Here is a 7,392-nt window from a genome sequence, read left to right as displayed (position 1 = left end):
TCTTTCAAAAGGAAAACTGGGAAGAAATATACAAAGAAGAAACAACAGTAGAAGAGAAATGGAATATTTTGACAAAAATTTACAAAAAAGGAGTGGAAAAGTATGTCCCAAGACAAAAACAAGAAAAAGAATATGTAAAATGCTGGTACAATAAAAGTTGTAGGGAGTTAAAAGACAAAAGAGACAAAGCCTGGACCAGATGGAAAAAAGACAGAAGACCTGAAAAATGGAAAATATATACCTGTTATAGAAATGAATATGTACAAACGTGCAGAGAGGAAAAGAGAAAATATGAAAAAGATGTCATAGAAAAGTGTAAAGATCAACCAAAACTATTCTACAGATTTGTAAACAATAAACTGAAAAAACAAACAAGACTTGGAGAAATTAAGACAAGAGGGAGTTGAATACACTGAGGAAATGGAAATGGCGGAAATTATGAACAAACATTTTAAATCAGTGTTTACAAGGGAGAACATACAACCTGAAGAGAACGAATGGAAAGAGAAAGTCCCCCCTATGGAAGAAATAGAAGTAACAAAGAATGAAATATTAACACACTTGAGTAATCTTGATGTCAGAAAATCGCATGGACCAGATGAAATAGCAAACTGGATACTGAAAGAATGCAGGAATGAACTGGCAGACAAAATACATAGCATACTAACCAGTTCCTTGAAAGAAGGAAAAGTTCCAGAAGATTGGAAAAAAAGCAAATATAGTACCTATATATAAAGGAGGAAATAAAGAAGAACCTACCAACTATAGACCAGTGTCTCTAACAAGTACAATAGCAAAAATTTGTGAAAGAATGATCAAAAGTAGATGGGTAAAATATTTAGAAAAAACAAAGTGTTAAATCCAAGGCAATTTGGATTCAGACAAGGACGATCATGCGTCACCAATTTAATATGTTTCTATTCAAGGCTAATAGATATAATACAAGAAAGAGATGGATGGGCGGACTGTGCATTTCTAGACCTAAAGAAAGCTTTTGACAAAGTACCACATAAGAAGTTGATTAAGAAATTAGAAACTGAAGAAGGAATACAGGGCAAACTACTAAATTGGATGGAAGACTTTTTGCAAGAAAGAAAAATGAGAGTAGTGATAAGAAACCAGCACTCAAAATGGGATGAAGTAATAAGCGGTGTTCCGCAGGGAACAGTTCTGGTCCCAATAATGTTTGCTATATATATTAATGATATGGATGAAGGAATTGAAAGCTATATGAGCTTCTTTGCAGATGATGCAAAACTACTGAAAAGAGTGAAAACTGAAGAAGATTGTGAATCACTACAGAGAGATCTAAATAAAGTACAAGAATGGAGTAGGAAGTGGGAGATGGAGTTCAATACAAAAAAGTGTAGTATAATGGAATTTGGAAAAGCAAAAACAGAATAACAAGAGCATATAAATTGGGAGAAGAAGGAATAAAAAATGTAGAAAATGAGAAGGACCTGGGAGTCATTGTTATGAATAATATGTCACCTGAGAAACATATAAATAAGATTTTTGGAGAAACTTATAATTTAATAAGAACAATCAAAGTTGCATTTACATACCTGGATGAAGAAATGGTGAAGAAAATCCTAATCACCCTGATAAGACCAAGATTGGAATATGCAGCAACAATATGGTCACCAAGTACAAAAAAATGTATAAGAAAACTTGAAAGAATACAAAGAGCAATTACAAAATTGGCACCAACACTCTCAAAACTATCATATGAAGAGAGACTAGAAAAACTTGAACTACAGACACTAGAGCAAAGAAGAGAGAGAGGAGATTTGATAGCTATTTACAGAATCATGAAAGGCATAGAAATTACTGATAGAGAGAATCTGATAAAATGGGATGACAGAAATACTAGAGGACACGGAAAGAAAATAAAAAAAGACAGCTATAGAAGAGATTTGAAAAAGAACAGCTTTCCTCACAGAGTAATAGACAGTTGGAACAAGTTAGATGAGAAAGTGGTGTGTGCAAAAACAATACATGAATTTAAAAATAGTTTAGATAAAATGAGATATGAAGACGGGATACCACGAGCATAGCTCCCCTTCCTGTAAAATACAACTAGGTAAATACAACTAGGTAAATACACACACACACACAGTGATAGATGTCTGGAACAAATTGGAAGAAAAAATAGTATGTGCAAAAACCATACAAGAATTTAAGAACAAACTAGATGCTGAGAGATACAAAGACGGGGCCCTGCGAGCATAGCTCCCTTCCCGTATAATACAACTAAGTAAATACAACTAACATATAATAAAACAACATAAGAACAGTATTTAAAAAAGGCCAGGAATCTAGTGCCCTTTTTAAACATGTTCGTGACATTGACCATCCTATTGACTGAGAAAATGCTCCAAAAATTTGCAGTGTAAAAATATAACAAAGAAATATTATAGAGTCCGGAATCATCAAATACAATTATGACCAACTTATTAATAATAGTTTAGGATTATATAAATTAGATCAATATATTGTCAATAATATAAATAGTACATATTTCAAAAGATAATGTGACAAAATGTCTCGTTTTCCATGACCTCGCCGAGGTTTCATGCTTTGGAGAGGGGGATAAATGTCTCACTTGTCCCATTTATACTCTGTATCTTAACTTGTTTGTACTCACTTTTCTGTATTCCTTGATAATGTGAACATATCACGCAACCGTTCGGACTCCGTGTGTTTTTCCTCTTCTTAGTGGATTCTGCATATTTGTAATTAACGTATGCCTTGTGAAATTTGTGCATATATATATATATATATATATATATATATATATATATATATATATATATATATATATATATATATATATATATATATATACATAGACGATGGGAACGATATAGCATCCTCTACACCTGAAAAATCCTCAAAGGCTTGGTACCAAACCCATCGCAAAGTGAAGGGGAGGGCATCAAGGGCCAACACCACCCCAGGTTTGGTAGAACCTGCTGTAGAAGGTCATTAAAAAGTGGCCCTCAGAGGATCAGGACAATCCAGGCAGAGAGTTTCAACACTTGGCTCCAGACTTTTCAACTGTCACCCAAAGAACGTCCGAATTTTTCAAGAGGAGGCTGGACAAGTTCTTGCCCGACATATCAGACGAGCCCCAACTCCCACATGACCCAACCTCGAGGGGAACTGTATCCAACAGCATCGAAGATCAGCTCTAATACAAGAAGATTGGGCAGAGGCATGGAAGCGGCTTGTCCCCAGACTGGCTGTGATGGATCCATCTAAAGCTACAAGATATATATATATATATATATATATATATATATATATATATATATATATATATATATATATATATATATATATATATATATATATAAATATCCAATACAAGAAAACTGGGCAGACATGGAAGCGGCGTGTCCCCAGATTGGCTGTGATGGGTCCATCTAAAGCTACGACAAGTAAGACAATATATATATATATATATATATATATATATATATATATATATATATATATATATATATATATATATATATATATATATATATATATATTCAACTTCGAAAAGATGTGTCACCATCAATTATTATGATTTACTCACTTAGTTTACTTAGTATAATTTAGAGGGTCTTCCTCATAGCTGTGGTGGTCCACTGCTACCTCTAGCCCAGGCGTTCCCAACCTTTTTGCACTCGCGACCCTTTATCTAAAAAGTTGAAACCCATGTGACCCCCTACTTAGGGCTTACTATCATCGGCTTAATTTTCATTTAATTTTCTGTTAAAGAGAGGAAAAGGAACATCTAAGAAAATACTGAAAAATGCTGTAATTATTTATCAGCACATTAAATCCCATTGGTCCAACCTCAATTCACAAAAAAGAACATATATTTCTTAAAATGATATTAACATACATTTGAACAGCTATCCAATCCAGTTAGTGGGATGCCTGATCTTGCATTTCAGCAGCAAGGTTTGAAATTCGTGGCCGAAAGTTTGTTTGAGCCAGGCTCATGTCATCTCCAACATCCAATCTGTTCCTATTCTTTGTTTTTATATTGACAAGAGTGGAAAATCCTGCCTTACACAAGTATGTAGAAGCAAATGGAACAAGGACACGTAAAGCTATCATGCTGACTTTGGAGTATGACTGATACATAGCGCACCAGAACTGAGTCACTGATTTCACCTTAAAGAGATCATGAGCTGAGGAGTCGTTCCTTAGATCCAAAAATTCATCTTGGTTTTCACCTGGGATGCTGGATACATCAAGCTCAGTAGAAAATGGGTTCCTTACCAGGGAAGTAACGCTCGACTTCCTTTTCTAGTGACTGAAGATGTTCGGTAATCTCATCCTTCAGGAACTAATCCAGTTGGAGCTGAGACTCATCCATCACTCCACAAAGTTTTTCAAACATAGTGATGTTTCCAAGATTGGTTTTCCGACGCCAGTTCTGCAGTTTGGAAACAAAGGCCCAAAGACTACATTGAAAAAGGAGAACATGTGCTTCCCTTCCTTGAAGCTTCAAATTGAGCTTGTTCAGCTGGTCAAAAATGTCGGCTAGGTACGCAACCCTTTTATTCCATGCTTCATCTACGAAGTGAACAACAAGATATTTCCTTCCTTGAGTCTCCAGGAATAGCTTTATTTCATCTTTCATTTCAAAGACACGATTAATAAAGTTTCCTTTCTACAACCAACGTACTGCTGTGTACAAGAGAAGGACTTCGTGGTCAGCATTCATGTCTTTGCATAGTTCTTTGAATAGGCGAGTGTTGAGTGCTTGAGTTTTCACATAATTTACAGTTTTGATTACAGATTTAAGCACTTTCTGCAGAGAGGCAGGGAGAGTCTTACTGGCGAGAGCGTATCGGTGAATCATGCAGTGGATGCCCCTTGCTTGAGGTGCTAGCTTCTTCACTCTCGATTGGAATCCTGATTTCGATCCCAGCATAGCCGGTGCCCCATTCGTACAAACCCCACACACGTTTTCCCATTGAAGATCTTCGTCTTGAAAAAAAGTTGAAATTTTTTCCATGGCGTCATCAGCTTATGTTGTGCACTGCAGAATAAGAATTCGTCTACTTCTAACAAGGCTACGCGACCCCCCTGCCAAGGCTTCTCGACCCCCCAGGGGGTCGCGACCCACCGGTTGGGAACCCCTGCTCTAGCCCAAGAGTCTTCTTTTTGTAAATCATTCTGGCCTGGTATGGAGTTTGAGGCTGCCCTCCAATGAGCCGTGTAACCAGGTACAGGAGGCTCATCTGACAGTGTCTTCAATATTTTTCTCTAGATGTATCTTGAACTTGATGACAGGGCAGCTCATGATCTCTCTAACATGTCTTGGGAGCGTGTTGAAAATTCTGGGGCCGTTTAAGTAAAACTGGAGGCCAAAAGGGTCTGATTCTTTCTGGAGGAGATGTAGGTAATGATTTCTTCTCACACATGCGACCGTTTCTGCTGTTCTGTGTCTCTTGCAGAGACAATGTAGTTGGTTTAGGTACTTGTTTCTCCAATATTTTCCACACATATATGCCCCGATATCTCTCTCGTCTCTTTTGTTGTGAACATAGGCCTAGTTTTTTTTCGTTTCCCAACAATTCAGGCCTTGCATACCTATGATTTGCTTGGTGAAGTGTCTTTGGGCAGACTCCAGTTCTTGTATGTCTCCCTTTTTGTGTGGTGACCCGAGTTGACTACAGTAGTCGAGTATTGGTTGTATGAGGGCCTTCCAAAGTGTTAACATTAAGTGTTCTTCCCTTGATTTCAAGGTCCTAAGACCCCATCCAGGCCTGTCTTCACTAGTAGTAGTGGAAATGTGGTGTTTGTAGGTGGCATCTTCATTGAGGTGAATTCCTAGGCACTTGATCACAGGACTCGAGGGTATAGTTTTGCCTCCCCTAGTGTGTAATGTGGTGGAGCTTTTTAGGTTGAAGTTGGGTCCACATCGCAGTATTTCAAATTTGTCTTCGTTGAACTGCATGTCGTTGACTTCAGCCCACTCTCAGACTTTGTCGAGGTTGGCCTGTAATTCCTGGATGTCGGCCTCCTTGTTGATTCTTTGGCTGAGGGTGGTGTCGTCCGCAAAGGATGACAGGAACGAGCTGTCCACAGATTGGCTTACGTCGTTCATCAGGTCCAGGAAAAGCAGAGGACCCAGCATCGAGTCCTGTGGAACACCACTGATAACTGCTGACTTCTCTGATTTGTGGCCGTCAACAGCTACTACCTGTGTTCTTGCTCTGACAAAGTTGTGAAGCCATATTCCGATCTTTCCCTTAATCCCCAAGGCCTTGAGTTTGTGTGTGAGGATGCCATGATCGACTCGGTCGAAGACCTTAGATCAAGGCACACATCAACATTAATTTCCTCGCCTGCAAGCCCTTGGAGCAACCATTCATAGTGGTTTAATAAGTTTGGCAGGCATGATCTCCCTTTACGGAAAATCCATGCTGAGATTTGCTTATTATTATGTGTTTTTCTAGGTACGTGATATCATTTCTCAGTATCTTTTCAAAAACCTTTGATATAGGAAGTCAGTGCTACCGGTCTGTAGTTTTTGGCCAGACTCCTTTCCCCTCCCTTCTAAATTGGTGATATTATAGCTTCCTTCAGCCTACTAGGTATTATTCCCGTATCAAGGGACAGTCTCCAAATTTTTCTTTACTCACAGATGATCCCCTGGAAGAGGCTTACGCCTGTGACTCCAGATGTACGTAAATAATACTCTCGTTTGGTGGTGGTGTGTATTGGACTATTGGAGCTCTATAGTTATATAGCAATTCCTGATTCGCCCACAACTTGTCCAGCCGAGCTTCAAATTGGTGCACTGAGGATGCCGAGACCACCGACTCCGGCAAGCTATTCCAGTTATTAACCACTCTACATGGGAAAGAGTATTTCCTGATATCCAGTCTTGACCTTGTCTTGAACAGCTTACTAGAGTCTCCCCTAGTAGTGTTTTCTTGTCGACGTTGTAATACTCCCTCACTACATTCTTCATCATATCTTCCACTTAAGATCTTGAAAACTTCTATCATATCTCCCCTTATGCCGGATGTACACCTGAAAAGTTACGCCTGTCAGGTATACCTGATACCTGAGGAGCACACACACTCTTCATGCATACCTGTCAAGTTTGTCAGTTCGCCATGGATTCTCGAGAAGATGAGTTGTACTTTCTCTCCTTAGGCCGGCCATACACTATCATGTACACCTGAACAGTCACGCCTGTCAGAACTGATCGAATTTTCATCAGTTGTCAGGTCGCCTGAGAGGCTAGTTTTTCCCGCCATACACTATCAGGTATACCTGACAGGCGTGACTGTTCAGGCGTACCTGTCAGGTGTACATGATAGTGTATGGCCGGCCTTACTCTTCTGTAAGCCAAAGTCGGGAGTCTCAGCT

This window comes from Oratosquilla oratoria, unplaced genomic scaffold, assembly GCF_046742065.1.
Source record: "Oratosquilla oratoria isolate Oo_2021 unplaced genomic scaffold, ASM4674206v1 SCAFFOLD61, whole genome shotgun sequence".
Lineage (NCBI taxonomy): Eukaryota > Metazoa > Arthropoda > Malacostraca > Stomatopoda > Squillidae > Oratosquilla > Oratosquilla oratoria.
The sequence above is the reverse complement of the archived record's forward strand: the minus strand, read 5'-3'. Positions refer to the sequence as shown.